We start from the raw sequence: 26,191 nt of genomic DNA, 5'->3' as shown, positions 1-26,191 counted from the left end.
TTAAAAGTAAGTTTTCTACAGTGAACATGTAATACTTTTGTGATAAGGAAGTATTTTTCAGAAAAATGATAGCAAGAAATTTCCATTCAATTCCATTCATCTGGTATTTATAGAGCATCTACTATGTGTCACGGTCTGTGTGAGGCATAGCAGTACAGTGTTGGCCCAATACCCAACTCCATGCAGATGACATTCAGGTAGGACAATGGACAATTTGTGGCTTAAGCATTACAGACATGCTATGCTATTAAGCAGGTCTCCTAAGGGCGTTCCACTGAAAATTAGAAGCTGCACCATTCTGCAGGTCATCAGAAGTGGACTGGGCCGATAGCTACATGAAGGATCACCCAGAGCAGCTGAGGATAGGCAAGATTCGTCTCACACACAGACATGGTTCGTCTGCATGTTTGCAGCTGAAAGCGTGTTTCTATGGGCATTCAACCATCATTCCAGTTAATGCTTCTCCACTTCGGAAAACTTCTGATCTCAAGGATGTCCTGAGCCCAACGGGACAGGTCCATGCTAAGAGAAAACACTGGTGCCTGCAATGTTTCAGAAGGCTGTGATTTTTGGAGGTCCACCATCCACATTTATTGTCCTAAGGGAACCAGAGTATAAAATCTAGACTCCCAAAAAGTGTTGGGAGGACCCTCAAATTGCATGGCTACAGAGCTGCCCAACAGCTGGGTCTGACAGTAGGAAATCAGAAAATGAATAAGCCCGTGGTCAGCGCAGCTTTGCGCTTTGACTATGATTAATGCAGTATACTGTGATTTTCTTTAGAGGTGGGTGAACAGAGAAGAAATGCTGGTATATAGCTCATCCAGCTCATGCTAGGACAGAGAAGGAGGGTAGTGACTTAAGGGTTACAGACAAAGCGAGCCTGCATCTGCAGGCCTGACGCCAACCTTAGTGGATAATGAGTTTGGCAATCTCCAATAGTCTTTTCTGGATGCCAATCCCTATCGTAGAACTTCTAGAATGCATGCTATAATTTAATACACATAGCAGACTCGCCCCCAGTTCATTCTTTTGTTACATAATAGCCCAAAGTGAGGTCAAGGGTGGTTAGTGCTCTGACAAGCAGCTATTATCCCCAAGAACAGGTGATTTTCAAAGGACTGTTGCCATCAGAAGCAGTTTTGTAATAACTGGCAACTGGAAGCCAGTGTAGCACAGTAAAATGGTCTTTGGGAGTTGCCATTTATTTTGTACAGACCCACAAAGACGCTGCAAGCATCCCCCAATAACTGGTGCATTGATGGAGTTCCATGGGCCAAGATAAGTCACATCCCTAGCAAAGTCGGAGGCGTGCATACCTTAGAGTCACTCTTTGGAGTCTTTCTATCTTTATGTGGCTTTTCATCTTTGTTCCCTCATCTTCGCCTTGTTATAATAACTGCATTCTAACAGCCTGTTCCTGGGGAAGTGACGGAAGTCCTGGGAGCTTTCCCGTGAACCGATTTCACTCTAAAGATGCTTCACCTTGTGTCAGCTGCAGAGGGGAGATCAGCCAGGGCACTGACGCTGGGGAGTGCTTTCTGACAGGCATGTCCTGGCTTACCTGAATCGCACTGTAGGAAGATAATTTGGGTTGGGTTATGACAGGAGAAGAACGGCGGACTGTCCTCGGCATGTGGGAGTTTGGGATCCATCGGTGGCAAAGCTGGACGTTACTCCACCTGGTGCTGCCCCACTGCCAAGGAGGCCCCACCTGTTGGGGAGGACCGCCTTTCAGGGGGCAGTTCTGTTAGTCATGAGTCCTCCCAGACATGATGCCTGTGAATGGTACAGGCATTCCACTCCTTCAGAGAGTTCCCTAAAATGCGCTCATATCCAAACTCGAAATTCAAATTCTGAAACATCAGGAAGGTGGCTTTTCATATCATGCGATGATAAAAATCATCGAGTTCTTTGTACTTTACACAGATTGCATAAATCCCAGCTGTTTGAACTTGGGAAACATGTTCAGTGATGAAATTAAATGAACATCATCTTCCTTTATCTTGACAGTTCAGAAGGCTGGAGGCAATTGCTGCTCTGGCTGTCGGGTCAGGAGACTTCGGCGCAAAAGTATTATACTGCCTTTAAGTTTATCTTTGATTAAAAATTAAATTTAACTTCCCTTTATCATTTTTCATACTCCAACAACATGCATGTGTTCTCCAAGTTAAATCAAGATGGACTAAATATTTAATACTCTGTACTAATTAGCTACACTGTTACCTGATTTCTCTCCGTAAATGAATGTGAAAGGACCCAGGAGGCCTCACATTCACCTTCATCCACTCTCGTTATAGGAGAGAAATTACAGGCTCTAATTAGATGCTCCAAATTGCAAAGAAATAGAATTTTCATAACCAGCTTATTAAAATCCTAGAGCGCCTTTGGGACAGGGCAAATTGTTTCTGCTCTGATCCGCTTATCCTGGTACAACACCATACAGAAGGCTCATGGTGTCTGCCATACACAGCTCATATTTCTCCCAAAGTAATGAGTACTCACATTTTTCCAGCTGCCCTCTTGGCAAAAGGAAAAATTGAAAATCTATGGCTGCCAAGTGACGTGGATACCTCAGCTGCTAAATAAAATATGCTTAAGGGGACACAGCTGCCGGGGTGCCTATTTATATTAAAATTACTAAGTCCATGAACACAGAACAAATGTCCCAAGACACTAAACGAAGTGTTTAGCACTCGGGTTAACCCTTCTAAATGGCCCAGGGCCCTCTGGGTGCAAATGGCCCACACAGCTAAGGGGGGGGAGGGACAGGAGGTTTTCACCAAATGAGTTTCCCTCTTGGGACAGATCCCTAAACATTACAGTGCGAGAACTGGTGGGGATGATCCCTGGAAAGTCCACTTTTGAAAGTTCTAGTCAGTTTTCTCCCTTTGATGTTTCCATACAAGCTGGGCAAAGCTTTTACTCCTAATAAAATTAAAAATAGATTTTACAGTGGTTACATTTTGACATTTCATATCTTCAACCAGATTCTCTCTTCTGTGCTGGGACCTCTTAATAGTTTGAAGAGTCCAATAAAAGTCAGCTAACCAAGACACAGCGGTCTTAAGAAATGATGCCTCAATAAACTGTATTTCATATGGAAGCTCTCGGCCATTCGGTGCAAGTTCTTAAGGAGGCCCCTAAATAACCCAGAGAAAATGGGACCCCTTCCATGACTCTCACAATTCCAGACACGAAGGGATTTAATCCAATGTCTCCAAAATCCCTCAGCATTGCTATTATCCATGACCTAGCCTAGGTCACAATTCTTAACCTAGAGCTCAAAGACCGAACCCCCATCCGGACCCACATCTCAACCGCATGCAAGGTTCAAGCACACAGACGCCCCTCAAAGTCGGACTTGGGCCACCTAGGCCCGAGTATCAGCGAGGACTATCTTGTCTTGTTGGATTCGTAAGTGGATTTTTTTCCCCCAAGAATCACAAGTTACAGCCTGGGTTCTTTGGCTAATTACAAAAACATGTTCTGTTTGCCATTCTGAGCCTTCTGTTCCACGCGCTCTGCATTGTCCAAATCATGTGAAATTGTGGAGTGATGTCATCAAATAGGTCAGGCTCAGGGGCAACAGATGGAGATTCTATAAACACTTTTCACCCTTAAACACTCAGCCTAAACAGGGCACTTCCTCCCTTGGTAAGAGAAAAATGGCAACATGCGAGATTGAAAACACAGAATCAGGGACACGGAACGCCAGCCCACCAACATCTGGGGACGATCAAGGAAGCACAGACATAAAATGAGAATAAGAGGGGAAACGCTGCCCTCAGCAAGAAGAGGGAGACCCTTGCCACTAAAGGAACCCGGTACCAAGCCCACTTCAATCACATCGCGCTGCTTCCGAGTCGCGCCGTCACCGCACGTACTGCTGTGCGCACTGAGCCGTCTGCCTGAACATCTGAGTGTTTCCCCAGGGGCACCACCTGCCTTGGAGAAGTCCTGTCTCCATTTGAATCTGAGGACTCAGACATTTAAACACAAGTCACAGAGTCCTGGGTCCTGGTGAAAAATAAAAAATTCTGGGGTGCGCGCTTTGCACTATTTTCTGAGGATGAGCATCATGTTCCCCCAAGAAAGACAGCATTCTCCCAGATGCTTCACTGTCACTTTCCTCGTGACACTGCTGACTCTGCTAAGGCCACTACAAGCTTCAGACAGGTGCTGGGTCTGACCCAGAATCCACACACACAGGGTGGGGACCTTGAAGAAAGGGCAGAAGGTGTAAATGACCGTGGCCTGGAAAGGCGTCTTTGCATTCACCTTGCCTTTGACACCTGACAGAATGAACACAAAAGTGGGCCTCAACAAGTTTTGGGATTGCATGGAGTCTTAAAAATAGTCCTGATACATGGGGTCACCTGACTCTGTTATGTGAAAAATGGAGTCACGTGGCAATTATCCACCCTGATTAACAGTAATAGTGCCACGGAGATTATGACACACCACCGGTTCCAGTGTCCATCTCAGAAGGCAGTATGACATTGTACAAAGGCAGTGTATGTTTCCTAGTTATCTAAGAGGGATGGCAGTCTAGGAATGTTAAAAAAAAAAAAAGTATGTACACACAGATATATGTAAATGCAGTCATTTAAATATATAACCATATAAAATCTCAAGACAGAATTACAGGCAATCACTGACAGACTCTTTAGATTCTTTTATTTTGTTTTCTGCCAAGTTGACTGTTTTAGTATAATTACCCACCTAGCTCTGTATGGTCAATCAAATGCGCTTCTGGTCTTTAAAGCAGAGTTCTGCCAGTGTCATGACACCGTTCCTTGATCACTTGACGGTTTCAATTTAGAAAATCAAACCGAAAGATGTGTTTAAAGAGAATTTAAATGAATTTTGTTTCAGTCATGCAGCAAGGCTTGTTGAAAAGTGTGACAATGCATAGCCAAGAGTCAGACTCACTGGGATAAGTTAAATATTCTGTTTCAGCCGGATATATTCCCTAGAGCTGGCAAAACACTCCGAAATGACCATTTCCATTAGACATGTTTCACATCACATGCTCTAGCTAGTCCTTTGAAAGCAGAGCTGGGGACTACTGGAAACAGAAATAAGGCCCAGTAGTTGTCCACAGAGACCAGTCTAACTGTATTTCACACATGTCTTCTGTGCATTCTCCTTAAGTGGGTTCCACAGGAAATTTCAGCTCCCCCCCCAAGAATGCTGTCTGTCTGTCTTACTAACCGCTGTACTTTCAACACGTAGAACAGTAAGTTGAAGGCATAAATGTGGAAGATGCTGATCTATGCCTTTTATGCGCTAATACCATGGCATAGACATTTTTTCAAGTGAGAACTTAGAACTTGCTAAGCTGCCCACACAGAGTTGTTAAAAGAAGAAATAATTTAAGGTAGATTCTAATAAATTAAGGAAAAATCTTATAATCTAGAGTAACCTGTGAAATAAGTAACATAATAATGTATATACTAGCAAGCTAAGAGAGAACAAAACTGACTAAGATGTTTTTGCCTTCTTTCAAATTTATCAACTTAAGAGGAAAAAAGAAACAAAGAAGAGGTGGGACAAATTGCGAGAGGGTAGATAAGCTCAAACATATTCATGATTACACTGAATAGTGACTATTTTTAGGACATCTTGTTCCATTGTTTCACTTTTAATCTTCGAAGCACAATGTAAATTATAAACAACAATATAGATTTAATAATAAAAGGGCTGATTCAGCAGGAAAACATGACAACCCTAAAATTTGCATACTGGTAACAAAACCACAACAGTATAGGAAACAAAAACAGGGTGAACTAAATGGAGAAATAGAGACTTAGAACATAATAGTGGGGGATTTTAGCACACCTGTCTGTAACAGACAGAATAAGTAACCAAAAACAGTAGAGACAGAGAAGATCTGAATATTACAATTAATCCATTCAACCTAGCTGACACATATAGAAGACGGTATTCATCAACAGCAGAATGCATTTATTTTATGTTCTCAAAGATCATTAACCAAACTACATCGTAAACGTGTCTAGAAAGCAAGTGTAAAAGCATTTGAAAGTATTGAAATCATACAGAAGCTGTTTGATATCTCAGGGAAATAAGCTAAAAAATCATAAACTATTAACTAGAACATTTGGAATCCAAATTGCTTCAAAATTAACTAATATACTTTAAATAACCCATGGGACAAAGAAGAGTTCACTATGAAAATTAGAAAATAGTTTTAATTCAGTGATAATGAAAATATGATATTTAAAGGCATGTGGGATATGACAAGAACACTGGAAGAAACTGACATCTCTACATGCATCTAATAAAAAGGAAAGGTGTTTGCAAAACAATGATCTCAGCCTCCCCCTTAACAAGCTATACAAATGTAAAACTTCACCTCAAGAAAGTAGAAGGAAGGAAATACAAAATAAGGCTATAAATCAATGACAGAGAAAACATGCACAATGGCAAAAATTGCTCCTTGAAAATCCAGTGAAATTGATAAATCCTTAAAAAGGCAGATGAAGGATAAATGAGTGAAAACACAAGTTAAGCATATTAGGAAAGGAAAAGAGAAAGTCCTATAGCTCTTTTTTACATTAAAAAAGAAAATGAGGGAACTTTATAAACAATTTTAGGCCAATAAGTATGAGAATTCTGAGAGAAACGGACACAGTTCTTGAAAAGCACAGCTTACCAAACGGATTCAGGAAGAAATTTTGTAGCCTTACATCTATAAAAATGACTGAATCTCTAATGAAAAATCTTCCCTCAAAGTAAACTACAGTCCCTTGTGGCTTCAACACTGACTCTTCCACACAATTAAGGAAGAAAGAGCAAAATCCTACACAAATCTTTCTGGAGGAAACACTGCCCAAGTCAATTTGAGGCCAGCAGACTGCAATCAAAAACTAGAAAAAGGAATCACAAAAAAAGAACATTTTTCTGACCGATATCTTTCCTGAACATAGACACAAATTCAGTGAAACATAAAAGCTTAATATATTCTGACAAAGTTGGTTTACGTCACCCATGCAAACTTAGCTCAACATCTGAATAATCAAACAATGTAATCCACAGCATTACAACAATAAAGAAAAAATAATACGATGATCTCAATAGATACAGAAGAAGTGCTTGATAAAATTCAAGAGCCATTCAGCTGAATTCTTACCAAGCTAGGGATAGAAAAACACTTCCTTAACTTTGAAAAGAATATGTACAAATATCCACAGCAACATGATACTTAGTGGTACAGACATTACAAGTGTTCCCCTAAGATTGTGGATGACAGAACATCTGCTAATTCTTACCCTTGTGACATTGTACTGGTGGTACTAGCCAGGCAACAAGGTAAAGAAAAGAAATAAGAAGGCATCAAATTGGAAAGGAGGAAATGAGAGAGGCATTATCCAAACGCAAGATGATTATGGACACACAAAATCAAAAGGACTATAGATTATTAACAATTACAGTTAGTGAACTCAGCAAAGTCACTGGGCGAGGGTCAATAAAAAATATGTTGTGTTCCCCTATATTAGAAAACAAAAATTAAAATTATATCACTTATAACTAGTAAATCTCAAATACCAGGTAATAAATCTAAAAAAAAAAAAAAAGATGTGCAGGACTTCCAACACAAAATGTTACAAAATATGACAGACAGGAACTAAGTGGGGGGATGGAGCCCGCTCACAGATTGGGAGATTCAATATTGTAAAGATGTGTCGATTCTCCTTATGGCTGAATTGCACTCTCACCTCAATCCCAACCGAAGTCCCTGCAGGCTGTTTTGTCGAAATCAAAAGATTGATTCTAAAATTTGTATAGAAATGCAGACAACCAACAAGAGCAAAGACAATTTTGAAAAACCAAAATAATATTAGAAGGCTTATCCTACCAGATCTCAAGATTGATAAGGCTCAAGTAATTGAAACAGAGTGGAACTGGTACAACATAGACAAATACACTAAAAGCATAAAATCAGAGTATCTAGAAAAAAACTCTTATTTTGAAAAAAGTTCTGCCATAATGTAATGAGGAAAGGGTGGCTTATTTCATGATTGGTGCTGGATCAACTGGCTGTCCACGGGGGGAAAAACAGACTGTGTCATTCCAGACGGATCTTAATAATCAAGTTTAATAACGAAGCTTAATAATAAAACTATTAGAAGAGGACATGGAGACTATCATCCACCCGTGGGGTAGAGAAATATGTCTTAAATTATACATAAAAATTTACTATCCATAAAGGAAACGGTTGACACATTGAACTCTATCAAAATTAAAAACTTCTGTGTATCAAAAGATAGTGTGACAACGAAACACAGGAAGTCACAGAGAAGATTATTTGCAGTATGTATCTAATAAAGGACTAGTAATTAGAATATACAAAGAACTATTATAAACTATGATGAAGACTAATAATTTTGTAATTGGGCAAAAAAGAACTAACACTTCACGAAAGAGGATATTCAAATAGTGCATAAGTACATGGAAAGCTGACAGATATTAGCCATCATGAAATGCAAGTTAAAATGACACTCAGATACTGAAATACATACACAGACACATACATCCTGGGATGGCTAAAATTAAAATTTAAAACATTGAGGATAATAAGTGTTAGCAAAGAGGAACTAGAATTCCCATTGCTGCAATCGCTTTGGAAACCTCTTTAGCATGATCTCCTGATGCCTAACATATGCACACCTATGAGCCAGTAATTCCACTTCCGGGTATATCCCCAACAGAACTGCATACACAATGTGTAAGAAGAGACATGTGGAATAATTTTCATAGCAGCAGAATCTGAACTAGCCAATATTAGAAATAATCTACTGTCCATCTATAGTAGAAGAGATAAAGGGTAATGGATCTATACCACAGAGAACAGCATACCAATGATGAGACCAAACCACTGGTACCCAACCACCTGGATGAATCTCAGACATAACACTGATCAGAAGCCAAACACAGCAGAGTTTATACCAGATGGTTCTATTTAGATAAAGTTCAGTAATAGGTAAAACTAAATCCATGGTGATAGAAGTCAAAAAGTCATTTGGTGGGGAGCCTCTGGAGACGCTGGCAGATGTCTTGATATTGTGGTGCTTACATGGGACCGGTGACTTGGTAAGTAGGCATAGAGCCACTTAAGTTTTTGTACGTTATTACGTGCATTTTTCAAGCCCTCAACACAGAATGTCTTTAAAAAGTGAACTGATTATGCTGATGTAAGTTCCTATCAGCAGGAGAAGTTAGGGGAAGGACGCACGACAATGCTCCACATTATTTTTGCACTTTTTGTGAGCCTAAAATTATTTCAAAATAAAAAGTTTTGCTTTTGGTTTTTAAAGGTAGCAGTCTTTGTGATGATTTAGCATTACAGTCATCCTCAGGGCAATAAACGTACACATTCCAGAGCTAAGGAGTTGGCCTGGTGAGGAAATAATCGACAGTTGCAGTATTTGTGCTAAAATGGAGCACACACACTGGGGAACCTGGAAGGGAGGGGCTGCGCCACAGCAGCCCTGGTGAAGCCCAGTGGTCTCACCAAAGCCTGCTGTCTGGGCATGCCCACTGCTCTCACCATTAGAAATCTAAAGAGTCGTGGGGTACCTCTAGCCTATGAAGGAATCCTGCAGGTGGCTAAGAGGCAGAGAAGGCTGGATCCAAAGGCTTGTCCTCTGGGAAAGCCACCCTGCGAAGTAAGCTTGCTTGGAAGGACGCTGGGGCCACGGCCCAGCACTACATCCCGGAGTCGATGCAACGCGCTTCATGAGTGAACGGGCGCCAGCTTTGGTGACTTTCCTTCTGAACTATAATCTTGAATAAATTAACGCCATGGCTGATCTCACACAGATGGACAAAGGTTGTCTGCAGACAACAGCACTCCTGTTTCCAACCCGGCGACACTGAAATGTCAATTTGCCTTTTATCACCTTTGTCTTTATCTGCAGGCATTTCCCGCTCTGGAAGGAAAACAACCCAAGACAAGATACCATTCCTACTGATGCTGTTCCAGGTCTGGTAACATATTTCTTTCCAACCAAGAAAGTGAGGCTTTCTGCTGTCTGTCCTTTGGCCCAACTGTCACGATCCACCTCATCAAACAAATCTAGCCTCCTCCCCACAAGGAAGATTCAAAAACCATCATCACACACTTAAAGCTTGAAGAATGGCCCCTTTCATTCTCCAGACAACATTTTCATCTGAAAATTATATAGGATGCAATCTGGGAAGGGATGCTGAATGGAATAAACATTCATTCTAGGATTTAACTACACAAGAACGGCATTTTGAAGATAATGCTCAGAATCCTGTTACTTTGGCCCCAGACTAGAAGCAGCAAGGTTCTTTCAACTCGGATTATTTGCAGTGAGGTCCTGAGTACATATGAAACATCCCAGACCTTTCCCCGATCTAGCACTTGTGGCCAGACCCTCCCTGTACCAAGCCCTTGGCCAAGTTATGTCACCTAGTCCTGGTCTCCTATGAAGGTACATGTTATTGTTATCCACGTCTAATAAATGGGGAAACTAAAGTTGAGGTCACCCAACTAGTGAGAAGGGAAGGGAGCCCACTGACCTTACCTACAGCCCCAAATCCAGCCCCTACACAGGCAAATAAAATGTGACTCTGGGAAGGAGAGCTCTTCACCTTTCCACTGGCTATTTTCCTGTGAGGATCATGTTATCTGCTTGGATCTTGCCCAGGTTTTTTTTTTTCTTCTTCTTTCCTGTTGCCCATAAAATTGGCTTTGCACAAACCACATGTTTTCTGTGGAGAATTATTACATAATTCCAAAGGGATTTTGGACTTTTGAGCTTTGGCTCCAGAAAGCAAAGTGCATGACTCAGGGAGGAATTGGCTTCTACTCTTAACCACAGCCTTTTATCATCACTTCTTACAGTGAAGTAGCATCAGCTTTTCCTCAGGACAGAACCGCCAGCCACCTGCCTCTCTGTGAAACAACTTCGTGAAATGGCCTGACATAATAGGGTCATGTCTGATACTCACTGAGCATTCCTTTATGTGACTGGCACTGTCCTATGTTATTGTAGGAGGCATCTCGTCTAATCATACGACATCCCTGTAGGGTAGCGTGTAGACAGAAAAATGCTGCCTCCCCCAACATGATGTCTACGGCCTAATCCCCTGGAATTTGCGATTACATTATGTTACATGACAAAGGGGAATTAAAGTCGCAGATAGAGTTAGTATTGCTAATCTGCTGTCTTTAAAATAGATTATTCTGAATTATCCCACTGGGCCGACACAATCACAAGGGTCCTCTAAGGTGTGAGAGGGCATCAGAATCACAGGACTGTAATGTAAGCAAGACTCAGTTAACCATTGCTGGCTGTGCAGACGCGAGGGTGCCAAAAGCCAAGAAAGGGGGGAAACTGGGAAAGGCAGGACAGCAGATCATCTCTTAGAGTCTCCGGATAGGAATACAGCCCTGCGGACACTCTGAATGTAGGCCCGGGAGATCCACGTCAGATTTCTGATTTACAGAACTGTAGGATAACAAATTTGAGTTGTATTAAGCCACTACATTTCTGATAATTTGTTACAACAGAAATTGAAAATTAATACAGGTAGGTTTTACTGTAATAATGATCTCTATTTTTTTAAATTCAAATATCATTGATTCACAATCTTATGAGGGTTTCACATGAACAACATTGTGGTTTCAGCATTCACCCACATTATTAAGTCCTCCCTCCCCGACTGCACTCACTATCAGCATAGTAAGATGCTGTAGAATCATTACTTGTCTTCTCCGTGCTGTACACCCTTCCCTGTGATCTACCTATACTGTGTGTGCTAATTATAATGCCCCTTAATCCCCTTCCCCCTCCCTCCCCAACCACCCTTCCCAATCCCTTCCCTTTGGTAACCACTAGTCCCTTCTTGGAGTCTGTGATTCTGCTGCTGTTTTGTTCCTTCAGTTTTCCTTTGTTCTTATCCTCCACAGATGAGTGAAATCATTTGGTACTTGTGTTTCTCCGCCTGGCTTATTTCACGGACCATAATACCCTCTAGCTCCATCCATGTTGTTGCACATGGTAGGATTTGTTTTCTTCTTATGGCTGAATAGTATCCCATTGTGTACACGCACCACCCCTTCTTTATCCATTCATCTATTGATTGGACACTCAGGTTGCTTCCATATCCTGGCTATTGTAAATAGTGCTGCGATACACATGGGGGTGCACCTGTCTTTTTGCAGATGAAGAAACAGAGGCTTTGGGGGTTTAAGAATCTTGCCTGTGGTCGCCCAACTAGTAAGTAATAGAGTCAGAATTTGAATGAGGCTGTCCTGAGTCCTCGCTCATATTATATCTTCCTCCCAAGGCAACTCCTTCTCCTACCAAAGGTGTCCCTATTATTTCTTTCATTAAAACAGAGGCTTTGTTTAACAAGTTTAAAATTCATTATGTAGAAGTGAAAGGGATGGAGGAACAGGGAGCAGTCCTCACCTAATTTTCAGCATACACGTCTTTGACTTCCTTAGTGATGGTTATTCCCAGGAAGTGCTATTATAAACGGGATTGTTTTATTTCCTTTTAGCATAATGTATTCTTGATGTATAGAACTGATTTTTTGTTTACTGATTCTGTATCCTATCATTTTATTTAATTTGTTTATTAGTTCCAACAGTTTGGGTGCTTTTTTTTTCCTTTGGAAGCTTTAGGGTTTTCTACATATAAGATCGTGTCATCTGCAAACAGAGATAATTTTACCAACCTGTCCAATTGGAACGCCTTTTATTTCTTTTTCTTGCTGAATTGCTCTGGCTAGAGCTTCCAGTAATGTGTTGAACAGAATTGGTGAGAATGTGCATCCTTGCCTTATTCCTGATTCCTGAAGGATGCACATTAATTCTTCTTCAAATATTTGGTAGAATTTATGAGTGAAGCCGTCTGGTATTGGAATTTTCTTTGTTGGAAAGTTTTTGATTACTAGTCCAATCTCCTTACAATTTTTGGTCTGTTCAGACTTTTTATTCATGACTCCATCTTGATAGGTTGTCTGTTTCTCAGAATGTATTCATTTCTTATAGATTATCCAGTTTAATGGCACATAATTGTTCATAGCAATCTCCTATGATCTTCCCACCCCACCCCCCACCATGGCATCAGTATTAATGTCTCCTAATTCATTTCTGGTTTTTTTTACCTAAGTTTTCTTTTTTCCTTAGTATAACTAAAAGTCAGTCAACTTCGTTTAAGTCTTAGTTTCACTGATATTTTTCTAGTCTCTATTTCTTTTATTTCTGGTCTAATCTTTATTCTTCCCTCCCTTTTGCTACCTTTGGGCTCAGTTTGCTCTTTTCTTCTCCCTAGTTCCTTGGATGTTAGTTTATTTTAGATCTTTCTTCTTTTTAAATGTAGGCATTTATCATTGTAACCTTCCCTCTTAGTACTGGTTTTGCTGCATCCCATACGTTTTGGTATGTTGTATTTTCATTTCATCTCTCACAAAAGGTTTTCTAATTCCCCTTTTGATTGCTTCTTTGACTCTTTGGTTGTTCAAAAGTACGTTGTTTAGTTTCCTCATATTTGTGAATTTTCCAGTTTTCTTTCTGCTATTGATTTCTAGCTTCATTCCACTGTGGTCGGAAAAGATGCTTGGTATGACTTCAACCTTCTTAAATTGATTAAGACTTATTTTGTGACCTAGCATGTGGTCTATCCTGGAAAGTGTTCCATGTGCACTTGAGAAGAATATATGTTCTACTAATGGGACCATATTTAATATTCTAATTACTAGTTAAAAATCCTTGTATAGAGAGATCCCCCTGGAGCCCCTAGTCTAACTGAGGTCTTCCATTTAAATTAAGATGCTCACCATTCCCATTTCCTCTTTCTGGGCTCTGAGGAAGACTGTTTCCCAGCCTTACTGGTAGTTAAGTTGGGCCCATGTGACTAGGTTCTAGCCAGTCAAATATAAGAAGAAATGACATACCCACCTCACTTTCTAATCAGCCCCAAACATTCCTGTATAATGTTCTTTAATCCTCCTCTCCCTTCTGCCACAACTGTGGAGAACACATACTGAAGCTTGGGGTACTGATGATGGAAGCAGGCTGGACAATCAACTCCCAAGAGTTCTACTCAATCTGAGTCTTATTAGAATGTGAGAACACATATACCCTCTGTTTTTGTTAAGCCATTTAAGTTTATTATTTATTTTTATTGTAACATGGTCCAGCCTAACAAATCTCTCATTAAAACATTTACTTTTCCTCCATCATGCTTACCACAGCTTGTTACAAAATATGTCATTTGGAGTTTGCTTGTTTATTCCCTGACTCCTCAGTAACCATTGTTCTGTGCTGTGCACTGGCAGGTTGCTAGCTCAGTGTCTGGTTCACAATACACACTCAACAAATATTTGTTTGATGCATGAAAAGATGGCTGTTCAGCAAATTAATGAATTTTCTCTATGACTTTTGTCCTGCACATCTCTGCCTATGTTTTGTGAAAACTGAATGTATATTTTCTTTTTGGAAGACAGCACCTCTACAGGGTGGTAGGCATTGGACTTCTTATTTTTTTAATGATAAGATTTTAAGCAGTCTCCAACTAGCACTTAAAAGTAAGGATGGGGTAGGATCAGATTTTAGGGTGGATGAATAGATGTAAATAATAGTTACTTAAAATTGGTCTCATCTCATCATAACAGAATTAGTGAAAACTAAAAGAAAACACTATTTCTTTCGAATTGCTGGAGTTACAGAAAAAGAGGGAAACCGAAGACCCAAGATTTAAGTCAAAACCCAACTGGGCTGATGGAAAGTAAATGAGTAACTAAAAGCCTACGTAAGCTTTTACATAGGGTTTGTTAGGAGATCTCATTCCTCTGCCACAAACTCAGGTGTCGGAGGGAATTCTAGGCTCTCCTGGGATTCTGGCATTTGAATTATGGCTTAACTTGCAAATGTACATTTAAAAGCATTCTTCTCTAAAAGATTTAGTTATCTGTCTCTTTTCCAAATAGCCCCAGCCCTCTACCTCCTACATACTTGGGCTAAGATTGGGAGCATTTGTGCTGGGATCCCGGCTTTCATGAGTCTTTGCTCAATCAACACATACCTACTATAAACAACTCAAGGTCTCCAGTCAAAAGGGTCTTATTCCAGTCCCTCCTTTCGAAGAAGTGTTTATTTGAGTTACTTTTCTCTCACTTCGTCTTTGGTAACTCTACAGAGTGAGCCAAAGAGCTCGTAATCTACACTGAAGCTTTATCTCACTGAATTGAAATTTCCATTTTTTATTAGGATATGCAGGGAAAACAGTGGTGGCCTGCTATTGAATTAAATAATACCTTCATAATATAATGTGATAGGATCCAGCAACTTCTCGGTCTCAGGGATTATAGATCAGAGTTGGAATGTGTTATTCAGTGGCAGAACCAGCCTAGATATAAAACCACTAGATGGTTTTATATGTTCTTCAATTAAACCAAGGCAAGGAATATAAGACCCCTGGGCTCCTTGAATTATGTCTCCCCATCTCTGACTTTTGGCTTCAAATAAACAATTACCTTTACAGGCTTTAGCTCTTATCCATTGCTCAACAGGGGTAGCACTTCAAAGCTTTAAACAATGAAAATATATAGCCTCTGTGTGGATACAGGTGGATCTGAAGTTACACACCCAGGCCTTGATTATTATAGCTGGGATCTGCCTCCAACAGGAAAAGGGGAATGAAAACAGGATTTAGAAGAGCCTTTTCCATAAGATGAATGGTTCCTCTGATACACAAAGAGAACATGCTGCTCACGCTTCTCACCTCCTGGCTGAAGTCAGACAGGCAAATAAAAGCTCAGGCAACACTGTGCTGCAGAATTCCCCCCCGATTCCCACTACCCCGTATAGTGAAATCCTAGCATGAGCAGCCCATGGAAGTTCACTGGTTCAGCAAGAATCCTATGGAGAGCCGACCTTACTCAAAGGGTTTTTCACAATATAGGTCCCAGGTAAAGCTTTGGAAACATTAGCCACACCCTGGTGCTGGGACTGCAAAGAAAATTCCACATTGAAAGACAGAGTCGAAGTCTTTTTACAGCCAACAAAACCCATGTCAATCTTAAACAATAATCCAGGGTGTCTTCGCCATTCGCACCCTTAGTGACTCTATGAAACCTTTTCAAAAACCCATTTAAATACAAACATGCAGACAATCTTTTGCATTGAGGTATTGGGCTGATGACATCATGAGCCAGAGTTGACCAGTTTCTCTGACCTTTGCCAGAAATGAAAAGGCAGTGGACCCATCCAGTGAATGTAATAAACAGACTTCAGTGTAACACGTGGGAAGCACACATGAAAATCTTTGAATCAGATCTCTCCTCTGACCTCCAAAATGCTGAGAATGTCCCTTTAGAACTGGACTGGACCATGGCCAATTAGGTCTGAATTCATCGCATATGTCTGGGGGGATGGGGCTTCTGCCTGCACTCCCGCTAAGGAATTGTTGGGCCTTCACAGAAACGCTCTAACGACGATTTTCAGGAAGTCACTGGCTTTGGCCTTCTTTCGCTTGCTACCCCTCCATACACCTTCTATGCATTACTTGGATTAAGGACTTTGTAAAGGGGGCCTTTGTAAGAGAAATAACTCAGGCAACAGTGCAGTGGAGTATGAAATCTCAATCTGGATGGTTGGCTGCTTTGTAGAATGTGACCAAGACTGGGGAGGCCAGGAGCGGAGGGACGGAGCTCACGGTAGCTGAGGGGAAGCTTCCCAACCATATCATGACAGTTGGCCTGTGCACGGCTCCAAATGAAATCCATTACGTTGCCCACAGAGCGTGGGATTCTGGCACAGTCAGCGCAAAACTGCTTCCCTCTGTGAGCTTTAAAAGTCATCACAGCCTCCCACCGCTCCTCACCCTGGGAATAAGGGCCTAAAGCTGGGACAGCTTAGGTTCTCACAGTGCCCCTGACAATCCGCTGCAAGATGATTTTAAGGCCACCCAATGCACAGCACTTCAGGGAAAGGCACCGTCTCCAGGGCGCTGTCACTCAAGGGCAGCTGGTCTCAATGGCAACATGCAGGAGTCGTGGGTGATCAGTAACTAACGGAAGTCCCAGCACCAAATTCTGAGAATAGATAACATTTTAAGTAAATACAGACCGATTTCTAATCATGCTACAAATAATGTCACCCCACCCGCCTGCACTCTAAAGGATGTTCCTGAGAGGAAGGGAAAGAGGTGACTGCACCACTGGCATGTATCCAACAGGCAGCATGTATCCAAATGAGGGGCAATGTCACACAGGACTTAATTCACGGTGGGCAGCGCTGTTGAGATCTGCCACTGCTCCAAGGAGAAAATGTCCTCTTAGGGAGTGAGGCACTCTATGCCAGCCTTCTATCAAAATGCTGGTCTCGGGACCAGAACAAGTACATGGCTTTACCCGAACTCCACTTTAGCTGAAGAAATGCAGGAAGCCACCTCCTCTGCTGAAAGACGGCTGTACTTGGATACAATGAGACGGTGCATTGCTGGGTTTTCACAGGCAAAAGCTATTTGTCAGAGAAACACTGGGTCCGTGGAAGAACTGGACCTGAATGTGGGAATGGGTCTCTTCGCTGATTTGACTTTACAGTGTGTGAATAGGTTGGTGCTTAAAACATATGAATGAGCTAGGGATGCTATCTTGAAAGAGGCAGAGAAACCAGAACAGATTCATCTATTTTTTTTTTTTTTGAGAACTGCACGATAGAGAAAGGGGCAGTGGTCATCTCCATGACCACTTTACTAAGGATGAACTTGGGCATCACTGCCAAGTGCTTGTTGAGGACAATGTCCATATTCAGGTATGAGCAAAGCAATAGTTTCCAGACACAAATCCTCATAAAGAATTGCAACCTCATTAGGTTAGGATCGGCATATTATTTGAAGCAACTTATATCCTTTTAATAGGAAGATGCCCTATTGTTTTATAATTATATTAGCTAATCTAAAGAGGGTTAATTCAAAGGTTTTGATTATAGAAATGCTATTTGGAAGACCTAAGCTTTGAATTAAATAACTGTACAATCCTGAGCTAAAACACCCGTTAAAAATCGATCAACAAGAGACACTGTCGATGTGTTCCTCTGGCACTCTTGAGTTTGCTCATTTTTCAGTGACAGCATCATCCACTCACTCAAAACAAACAAAAAAACAACATAAAAAAAAAAACACTCATGAGAACCAACAGCAATGCCAACTATATCACCAGGGGCTGGGGGACAAGCTGAAAAGGCCAAGGTTTTGTTCCCAGGGAGTGTGGAATCTACAGGGAGCTACAGGGAAGTCACCTTGTAACCAGTTCAATAATATAATCCCCAAGACCCTGATGTAAACAGTAAAATTTGGCAGCACCAAAAACTAACTTTGCCTGGGAAAGGAAATAAAGTGAACCCTGGGGAAGGAGAAAGGAAGATAAAGTGGATGAATTGAAATAAAAATGGCAAAATGTGAATATGTGTTAATGCCAGATAGTGGGTATTGAGGACATTTGAAACTTTTCACAAATTAAAAGCAACAGATAGTTTTTTTAGAAGCCATTTTTAGAAATAAATAGGTAGAAAGATGTGTGCAGGTGACACTGTGTGCCAGCTACACTTCCACAGAGTCCCTGGGAGCCCTGTGCCCAGCAGGGCATGAACGCTGGAAGCCACCAGAAGTGTCTGTTGCTTTGACTTCAATTTACTCTCCACCGTCTACAGGGATGTTCCCCTTCAGCAAACCCTCGCACTTGGTTCAAGGCCGTAGAAGTTTCCAGGGTGGGTTTGGTGGGGGCAGGCGCATGGGGGCTCCACCATGCACATCAGCGAGAACAGGACTTGGGTCATTTCTTCCCAAAAGTAATGAAATAAGAGATTTTAACCAGTGGGAAGGGAGTCTCACATTTGGGCCATTGTCTTACATTAGGTGAGTCGTTTGTGTCTCTTGGACCAAATACCTCTTGCTAAAGGGATTCCACCCCAGTACAACTGTGTGCTATTTCTGATCACCAGCATCTGCATGGCCGGGAAAACTGCTCTCTACCAAGCCAAGAAAGAAAATGACTAGCTCAACACATTTTTAACAAGACACATAGCCCATGGAGATCACTGGGGCTGCAGAAAGCAACAAGGGGAGAGGGCAAAACCCATTTGCCAGGTATCCAAAATTAGGAAAAAAATAAAGAAATGGGAACTATTTATGGACTGGGGATCCAGCATCCCCCCAAGAGAAGATTTTAGCTGTCCTTACAACTTAGTAAAAAATGTTTAAGGAACATACTTGGGCTGTAGCATTTCTAATGCGGCTGTCACACTACATTTAATGCAGAAAAGATGTATTTTTAAACGATCTGGTTACTCCGAGGGCTTTGGCTTATAAAAGGCTTTTTTATTGAGATTCTAAATTCCAGTCTGAATAACCTTTCAATTTGTTCCAGTAATTTTTTTTCCCCTCCCGCATTTGCATTGGCAATACAACTGGAGTCATTTCAAAGCCCAGGCCCTGAGCACTGGGCCTTTTTGTACCAAGTCTCCCCCTTCAGCACAGACCGTGGGTGCCAGATCTGACATTTCTATGAAGCTGTTTGCCCAAGGAAACCACTTGCTTCTCAAAGATCAAGATTAAAGTGAGTTTAGGAAAAGACAGAGAGAAGGTAGTGTTTTTCGTAACACTTGTGATTACCTGAGGGTTGAGGTAGGGGTTTGAACTACAGATTAAGTCACTGCAAGACTTCTGGAGTGGCTAAAAGTACTGCAAACAAATATGGCTCTTGGTTAATATCTCTGCATCCCAAGGCCCATGTTTCTTTATCTACCCATCACTTCCCCTTGGGCTCCATGGTGAGTTCTCTGCCTCAAATGTTTTCCAACCTAGAATAGGATGGACACTCATGACAAAACCTCAGTGTAGAAATACGAACAATGTACAAACTGTATTGTTTTCACCTGACAGCTTCTTCCTAAATATTGATGGGAAAAAGGGATTGTGTGAAGATGGGAAAATTGGGACAGGATTCTAGATAATACCAATCAAAGGTCTGGTAGGTGGATAACGAATATTTATTAAATCCCTGCTACATGCCCAGCACTGAGCTACATGCTTTCAGGAATATTTTTGTTCAAAAAAAAAAACATCTGAATAACAGGCCCCCATTCCAACTGTGGGGACAATAGTTATTCTGAAGAGAAAATGTAATAATATCCAAGAATCTGGAGACTACTTATCTATTCATTTTGTTGGAACAGTCTTATAAAATCCTTAAAGATAAATCCTAGCCCCAAAGGGCTAAAATGAATCTTCCGTAGGTTACTTTGCAACATGCAAACCTCATGGTACCTTGTCCAGCCAAAAACCCTTACATGAGAATGAACATTGACAACATGTATGCAAATCTTTTCAGCACACCCTGTGAGCAGGAGCAACATACACTGGGTCTCGGGGGAATGGGGAGGGAAGCCTGGTAGAATTCCCACAATTTCTTGCAAAATGCCCTAGGCTTTTCGCACAAAGTAGGGCTTATTTTATATGTACATTAAGATCCCTGGTTTTCAAAACCTTGACGACATAACTGGTTTCTCATATAACGTGTTTCTGATCCACTTTTGACCATCAGATGATCTTTTCTCGTGGGCTGCACATTTCACTGGTAGAGACCAAGACATTTTATAAGACTAGAAATGATTTGTCAAACCTACAAGGAAGTTTCACTTCTGTTGGCAAATTGGTTTCTTGTAGGAATCAGAGGGTGCTTAAGCACTATTAAGAGAATTTGACTTCCTTCACCCAGTTCTGTTTCAACTGAGAGCAGGCAGGGCTGCTCCTCTGCCTTCTGCACACACAACCTTCTGTGGCTTTTGGTGATGCGAGGCAATAGCAAAGAGCTAGAGCTCTGAAGCCCCTGGACATTCCTCCACTCAGGCAACAGGCCTGAGACCTTGCATCAGTGACTCCCCAACCCTATAGAAAGGGACTGGTCACGGTGCCCCCCTCAGCGGTCTGCTCTCAGAATCACCCAGAGGCAACTCGTCATAGAAAGCCCTTCACGTAGGATAAAGTCAATTAAATCAAAATTTAATCTTATAGCTATTTACTCTTCTACCAACTGGTTATCCAATGTCTCAAAAATTATAAAGCACAAAGGATATGTCAGAAAAAAATTAACTCAGCATCTTGACTGTTATTTATTTGAGGCATTCTGTCCAATAGAACTTTCTGAAATGATGAAAATAGTGTGCTAACATGGCGTCACGAACTAAACATAACCACTGAATGCTTGAAACGTGGCTAGTACAATTGAGGAACTAAAATTTTCATTTTATTTCATTTTAATTAGCCTAAATGTGAATTTAAGTAGCCATATGTGGTTTGTGGCCACTGTAGTAGACTGGGCAGTCAGCCCCTGGGTCAGGGGAAACAGGATAAAGAACATGAATAAACAAATACCAGTGGGAAAAACCACATTTGTATGAGAATGATTATTTAGCACTTACCCAGCAAACATCTGAAAGGTCACATGGGGTTAGGTAAGTGAGGGTAAGGCTGGAGTTATATGATCCTGAGTCCAAATACTGGATTCATTACTTACAAGTTGGGAATGTGGGCAAATGTGTTAGCGTCTCTGAGCCTTGGTGGCCCTAGTGGTGATTAGGGGTACAGGCGGTTAGATCAGAAAGGCTGAGAATGGGTCTGCTGCCTAAGGAAACCCATCGGTGACAATGTGTGTCTGCCTGTGTCACAAATGCACCCACACAAACACACGGTTTAACATCAAGGTTAATATGATGGTTTGGGTGGGCATAGTTTTGGTCATTCATTCAACAAGTGTCTAAACTAATGCAGCCCCCTAGCTGAGTGGCAGGTGGGAGCTGAAGGGCCAGAAGAGAAGCTTAACTAACATTACGTAGTGCGTGCTGAGTACTTGGCATGCATCCTCTCATTTAGACTCCTGGCAACCTGGTTGAAGTCACCACTAACCTTCATTTAATGGAGAGTATAAGTGGGGGAAGAGGGGTGAAAGGGCACAGGGGGTCATCTGAATGAATATCGGATTACACAGCTGCAGGACACGCAGCAAAGCACGGACTGCAACCCAGCTTGATCAAGTCCAACTCAAAAGAAACAGTGAACAAGTACGTCCTTACAACAGGATGCTTCAGTCTAACAGAGAAGGGAAGACAGACACGAGACAGAGGAGAAAGGGACGCAGACGTGGTCGCTGGGGAGAAGAGGCCACGAGGAACTGCTGGCTGCTGGGCAATCGGATGCAGAGCGAGTAGCCAGTGAGAGAGAGAGTGGGCTGTTTTCCAAAGCTTTTGTTCATAATGGCAAGAGTGGGCGCCCCCCAGCGCCCCCTGCTGGGGGGGAGCTCACGCCCATCGTGCCCACGTGTCCTGCCCACGCTGCACCTGCCGGGCTCTATCGGACACTGGCTGGCGCGGCGTCAAAAGGAAGGAGAGCAGACGCCGCCTGTGACTTGTTCAGGTCACTTTTTTTTGCACCCTTGGGTGTTGTCATTCTTTGATGCCTTTGTCTTCTCTTCACTTTTAAGTCTTTTGGGAGAGGTTCAGGGTCTTGGCCTATATCTCCAGTGGAGCCCAATGTCAGAGCTCAGTCATGGAGGAGTAATCACCATACTTAATTTTTCCCACCCAAACGCTCCTGTGGTTTCAATAACCTTCAATGCCAGTCCGAAACCCTGCATGTACATGGCTGTTTGTGATTTGTGCAAGCACTTGCCCTCTCTCCCGTACCTGCATGTACATGGCTGTTTGTGATTTGTGCAAGCACTTGCCCTCTCTCCCGTACCTGCTTGTACCCTGTACACAGTTATATTAGAGGGGAAACACCCAGGGTGGGGGAAGAATCTGCGCAGACCACTGCCCGCGTACCCATATATAAAATGCATCAGGAGATGCAGAGTGTTAGGCACGTGTACTTGTCATTTCTGTGCTGTTAACACCTCCCCTCGCCACACTGACTGCCTTGCCCGAATGTCCTAATCATGTTTTATTCTGACTGTACGACTGCTGCTTACTGGAACGTTTTCACTGCTTCAAAGACGACTGCAAGCAGCAGGCAGATTCTGTTTTAATCCTTTGCTTGCCCTCTCGAATGTCAAGTATTTGTGTTCGGCATTTTCAAAATCAATAGGGACCAAGAACATATCAAAATGAGTATCAGATCATCCACAGCAGAATATTAAACATGTCTTATGTTTTCCTAAGGCAACTTTTAGAAACAGGACCAGCAACAAAGGGAGTTGAAAGTTTATGAAAACAGACAACTCTCGCTGTATTCTATTTCCCTTTGTCTGGAAGCCAGTTCTTTTGAAAGAGTTCAAAGGAAAACACGATTGTGACTCATCTTCTAAACAAACACCGCCATCCGGGTATGTCACTAACTGAACCTTCCCCCGGCTACTGAGGTCCCAACTTATCCCCCAGACTCGCTACGCACATTCCCGAGCCTTCCTTGGTTACAAATCTGCTATTGTGGCAGTTTAATTCTATATCCAGGCAGTTTCCTGGGAAGCACCATGAGTAATCAATTGTCGCTATGATCTGACAAGACAATATTGTTATTCCGACTGTCTGCAGCTGATTGTTTTAGATGCAGGTAAGGAGAGAGCAGCAACAATGGCTGCGGAGAGGTCAAAGGGGACAATAAACATTATTTTCTGTTTGTGCAAAGTGTTGCTAAGATAACAGTGTGCATAATTTAAAAAATAAGAAATAAGGACAGGCCAGCAATGCAGATCGCCATGCCCACCAGCGAAACAAGGCTCTGGAGGAAAGAACTTCAGTCTGGCTAAGGGAAAAGGAATTAACTGCTTCATCTTACAGACATTTAGCAAACATCCTTTCTTCTTCCCTCGCTCTCCCCCTTCCCCGCTCAGCAGCGGGCTTTGGCATCCATTAAAACGGGTGATTTGAATTCATGGAAAGTCGTTAGGGAAGGACCAGAAGTATCTTGCCTACAGGCTTTCACTCCAACTCCCTCTCTCTGGAATGCATGAAAAATAAGTTAAGTGTGTGCAAGGCTGCGCTCCCTTCCAGGCGGGGCGTGGGGGGCACCTTGCAGCCAGGGAGGGAAAGAGCAGGACAGAGAGGCCCAGGAAGGCTAGAACAAGGACACTGTGAGCAAAGGTTCCCTACACTGGTTGCACAGGGACTTCCTCCACCAGCTCCGAGGCTTTATTTGCCCCTTGGAACTGGTGGGATGGGGCAGGGCTGATGTGAACGGCACCCGGAGCCCACGTCGGAACAGAAGGCTCTTCTTCTCAATTCTGCTTTGAGGAACCTCGGCCGAGGCTGTTCAGAGCCTCCCTGGAAGCACAAAGACGTCTTATTCTGAGTCTCAGGCAGGGCCGGTTCCTGCCTGGGGATTCGGCTCCCACGGGGAGGGCAGCAGCACTTGCTTAACTCAGAGGCCCCATCTTCCCAAGTCCAGCGGCCTGGGGTCGGTACAGCGGGAGGGGGACCGCGCTGGCCGACGAAGCTGAGCGGTGCCGTCCCCGTGCCCAACAATCGGACCCTGACCGTTCTTACGGTTCCGCATTCCCCGAGAGGGCTTCGCAAAGGGAAAGCACCAGAGCCACACGTAAGCTTCGCAGGGATGCAGACCTGGGTCTCTGGGATGACTGCAGAGGGGCTCGTGGCCCTGTTCTCACCGGCTCATTCCTTCTGGTGAAACGCCAGTGATGACACCCCGCTCTGGAGCTGGCTTAGCTGACCCCACAGTGGTCGCCTGGGGTAGACGGCCGGCCGGCAGTCTCTGGGTGCATTACCACCTTGGGTGCCTGCTAAAATGCAGATACCTGGGGCAGGCTCACAGTTAGAAACTTGGGGAGATTCCAAAGCTACGAGCCCTCAAGTCACAGATTCAGACACATGGCTTCTCACCAGGGGGTTCCCCAAGCAGGACTCTGGGACCTACGGGAAACAGGCCAGGAGGTGGTGGGAAGCAAGGCGGGATGGGCTTTAACATAATGTTCTTGGCTAACTAAGAGACCACGTTCATCTCAGCATCCTTTGTGACGTCATCTGGAGGGCTCAGACTTGGACAGGAACAGGGGGCTGCAGGAGTGCACCCCAGTCTGCTGGTTTGGGGAGGCACTGGCTCCAAGCACAGGTAACACCAGTAATTATTCGTAGAGTTATAACCATCAGCAGCTATAATTGAAGCTACTGAGATGTTTATTTGATGATAATGATGGAAGTACTAGAAGCCAGAAGCACAGAGATTTGAGAAGCAAATCTTAAAGCCACAGAGGAGTCAAATCAGAGGGAAAAATAAGGCAACAGGACACACCCGCTCCCCCACCTGGGCCATGCCTCCCACCTCTGCACGGCCTCCTGCATAACAGTGGGGGGAGAAGTGAAGAGAGAACAGAGGAAAAGAAGCACAAAGAAGAGGAAATAAGAAAGCAAAGTCCTTTTCCAAAACATTAGCCACAGCAGAAGCCATAAAGGAAATAACTGATCATCTGACTTCACAAAATTTTTAAATTTTGACATGGCTAAAGCCACCATGAAAATCGGAAGGCAAACAAAAACCCTCATAAAAATATCTGTGGATGGTGACAACGGACTGCCTTTTATTCTGGGATAATATCCTGCCTACGTTTTAGTGTTACAAACGTCCCTTCTTCTGAGACGACAGATAAGAGATAATGGTTGTTGTGTTTTGTTTTTCTTAACATTCTACCAAGCAAAATAAAAACCTGCCAACCTCATGCCTGTGTGTATTTTGTTTTGTTTTTCTTTTGGCATTTACTGGCCTGTGCAATCCAGATCTCTGGTAGCCAACTTTGCAGTGCACAAGCCCTCATGAAAAAGAGTTGGCAATGTCATTGTGGGGACAAGACCTTAGCGACTTCTCTCTCCAAGCCCTTGCTGGGTGGATTCTCCACAGAGGACGACCCCTGCCTCAGAGGTGAACAGGCTCGGCCAGGCAGAGGCCCCTGCAGAATAAGAGTAGCTTTTTCGAAAAGGGCTGTGAGAAACACACAGATCTGCCTGCAGCGCGGAAGAACCTGGTCACCGGGCCGTCGCCTGCCTTGGCTGGGGCTGGGTCCACCTGGCCTGTTGGCGGGCTGTTTCAGAGTGTGTGGCACTTTCTAAGAAATTTCGGTGGGGCCCAGAGCTGACATGGAAGCTCATGCTGACTGCGGTCTAGAGAGTAGAGTGACTCTG

General features: G+C 42.9%; 1 protein-coding gene across 7 annotated transcripts in view; it reads right to left on the bottom strand.

Annotated features, from left to right (window-relative positions):
• The window catches only part of CACNA2D3 (calcium voltage-gated channel auxiliary subunit alpha2delta 3), a 699,185-nt gene that overhangs the window by 260,261 nt on the left and 412,733 nt on the right, over window positions 1–26,191 (bottom strand). The window lies entirely within an intron of this gene.

This window comes from Manis javanica, chromosome 3 (genome assembly GCF_040802235.1).
Source record: "Manis javanica isolate MJ-LG chromosome 3, MJ_LKY, whole genome shotgun sequence".
Lineage (NCBI taxonomy): Eukaryota > Metazoa > Chordata > Mammalia > Pholidota > Manidae > Manis > Manis javanica.
The sequence above is the reverse complement of the archived record's forward strand: the minus strand, read 5'-3'. Positions and strand labels throughout refer to the sequence as shown.